The sequence below is a fragment of the Arvicanthis niloticus genome, chromosome 17 (genome assembly GCF_011762505.2).
Source record: "Arvicanthis niloticus isolate mArvNil1 chromosome 17, mArvNil1.pat.X, whole genome shotgun sequence".
In the NCBI taxonomy this organism is placed as follows: domain Eukaryota; kingdom Metazoa; phylum Chordata; class Mammalia; order Rodentia; family Muridae; genus Arvicanthis; species Arvicanthis niloticus.
The window spans coordinates 9,500,304-9,503,608 of NC_047674.1; the positions used below are offsets into that span (position 1 = coordinate 9,500,304).

General features: G+C 33.1%; 1 pseudogene; it reads right to left on the reverse strand.

Moving 5' to 3' along the window:
* Nucleotides 1-1,415: 1,415 nt before the first annotated feature.
* Nucleotides 1,416-3,002, reverse strand: LOC117722171 (protein tyrosine phosphatase type IVA 1 pseudogene; annotated as a pseudogene).
* Between the last annotated feature and the right edge of the window lie 303 nt (nt 3,003-3,305).

Here is a 3,305-nt window from a genome sequence, read left to right on the forward strand (position 1 = left end):
CTTGGATAATGCTTAATTGATCATCATTTCATTTATATATAACTTGTTGCAGCTCATATTTTTATTGCTGTAATGAACACTCTTGTGGTCTGTTGGCCATTTCTTTTCACCCTGTTGCATATCAGGGTGAGAACACATGACAGAATGAAACCTAATGAAAATGAAAGAATGGAAAATAAAGGGTCTAAGGTTGCACTACTGCATTTAAGAAAAGGCACATAATAATGTAGAGTGTTCTCACTACGCCCCATTTCTTCATGATATAAACTGAAGCATCAAGCCTTTAACTACATTTCTGTAATACACTATATATGCAAACCACACTATATCTTATAGCTATAATAAAAACTGAATATATGTAATATATATATATCATGAAGAATTTTATTTATAAATATAAATTCTTATATTTATTTATTTATAAATATAAATTCTTATATTTATTTATTTATAAATATAAGTTCTTATATTTATTTATTTATAAATATAAGTTCTTATATTTATTTATTTATAAATATAAGTTCTTATAGTAGAAAGAACAGTGGAAGTATTATTTCCTGGATGATATCGATCATTAGACAGGTAGGTAAAATTCACATATTTCCTTGGAAATCTGGCTTTCTATTGAATTTGAAAAGAACATTTCATTTGAGCTTTATACCAATATTTAACTCAGTTACATCTTTAAAAAATGATTTTGATTTAAAAAAAATATCCTTAACCCTATGGATTTAATTTTTTAATGTAAGTAAATACATAGCCTACATGAAGGGTTTAGTAACTATTAAATGACACACTGAAAACATGAAAAGCATCAAATATTATCAGTCTTTATGCAAAAAGTATGTTTCATATATTTTAAGTAATCAAGGTCACATAGGTTCAGACCTTTTTCTTGATATAAATATATTAACATACTTTAATATAATAACTTGTGTATACATTTTTAGTACATGTGCCTTTTCAAGATTTGATTAAATGTCAATGAGACTTTTATTCAATTCTAACTTGGATTTCAGAGAAATATCAAAATTATTATAGATCTTAATACTAATTACCTAAACAGAACTTGATCAATTCTTAATATGGTTTCCAGATTTTTTATTTATTTATTTATTTTTTTGCGTTTCATCATTTATTTAGACGTTGAAGCTCTCGCACTAAGTTTTTACAAGCTGGTGAACACTGACAAACTATTTCTCCCACATAACTATAACCACACATTCCCAGACTGTATAAATATATGGTTGAACTAACATTAATACACATCACCATTTTATTGATTACATAATAAAACAAATGATCAAGTATCCAATTATTAAGTTACATAGCTCAAAAGGCGTAAAAAATATTTCTGCTCAGTTCATCAGCAGATCCTACTTTTTTCTGTTTTGCAAGAGATTGGGAAGAGAAGGGGAAAACCATAATTCAAACAAGTTGGAAAACTTCTGATAGGCATGGAAAACACAAAAATTTCAGAAATTTTGATTAAGAATTGGTTAGCTACAACAATGTATCTCTATGTCTTAAAAATATTTACTAACTTAAAGAGCATACTCTACATGTTCTGCACAAGACAAGGCAACATATTACTAAAAATATTTAATAGCCTCCTCTTGCTTCTTTTTCAGGCCCTCCGTTAGGTTGCACCTCTGAGTGCAAACATTAAATTAACTATAAGGCTTTTTGTCTGGAGACATTATTGAAGATATGTGCTTCTGTAACAAAGTTGATTTTCAAAAGGAGGTTTCCCAAAACAGCACAACATAAAGACAGAGACATTAAATAATCAGCACAAGACTTAGTTTTAAAAAAAAAAAAAAAAAAAAAAAAAAAAAAAAAAAAGATGGCTAAGCAAACCTGATGTATTCTTGTGTAAATGTGGGAGATGTAAACAGAGTGAGCAGGCAGATAAGAGAGAGAAGCCCTGCAGTGTTTGAAATGACTGAAGGAATACACCATAGAAGGTCTAGAGAGTTCTTAGTTTCTGCAATTTTGGTTCTGTATGATGCTAAAAATATACAGGTATTGTGCTGGGTATTTTGGCACCTACTCCTTCTAAGTTCCTTATAGACTAATAATATTCTGGCACAGGAGTACGTTAATGACATAACTCAATACCTTATGTTAGGAAAGGTCAACTGGTACAAATAATAACCCCGTTTTAAATGCTGACCAGCAAAATCATTTGCTAAGTGTCCAAACTTGTCGATCATAGCCCAGATATAGAGGTTGCAATTCTGTCAAGCTTGTGGCCTGGTGAAACTGGTTTTCAATATTCCTGTGGAGCTTCAGCAGACTTATTCGGTAAGCCGAGAGACATTGGGTAATTACGTATGACAAATCAGGTCCCATCTGAATTTCCACTTGCAAGGCAATGGCATCAGGCACCCCAATTTTATTGAATACAGCAGTTGTTTCTATGACCATTGGAATCCTTGAAGCGGAGCCGCATTTTTGGACGGTACTTCTCCAGATACAAAAGTTGCTTGCTGTTAAAAGCTCCGCGCCGCTTTTGTCTTATGAATTGTACTGCATCTTCATATTTCATTCCACCTTCAATTAATGCTAGGGCAACAAGCACCGGAGCTCTGCCAAGGCCTGCGACACAATGGACAGCAATACAGCAACCAGGCTCTTCACGAAACTTAATCTTTACAAGACTTAACCAGTCATCAACCATCTGGTTGGATGGTGGTGCACCATCATCAAAAGGCCAGTCAAGAACATGAATGCCTTCTTTCTCCACAAGAGTAGTGTCGTAAGTTGCTTCACACACTCTTACTATTGTGGTAACTCCATACTTCTTAAGTTCCTCTATAAATTTGTTTAAGGTTGCATTGGTTGGATTGTGTGTAATAAGAAATCTCATGTTCTTGTATGTGACTTCCACAGGAGCAGGGCGGTTCATTCGAGCCATGTTAATTTAGTTTTAAAAAAACACCCAAAAGGGCTATGAAAGAATTAAAAAATTGAATACAGAAACGATTCAAAACAAACAAACAAACAAAAAAACAAAAACAAAAAAACAACCTGAAGTCTACTTCAGTATTCAATATACTCCACTTGAAATTCTCAGTGCTTTGTGTATGAATTGGGAGAAACGGGCAATGAAATGAACCTCCTAACAAGAAGCGGTGACTCTTCAATCCAGTAATACTGAGGCAATACAAAGGAAGTGCACTGAGGTTTACCCCATCCAGGTCTGAGCTCTTGTAAATGCTCTGCAGATTTCAATTCAACACGCCTGTGTCCAGGTTATCCACTCCTATGGGGGCTTCTTGGTGGAGTAGTAATGAATTTCT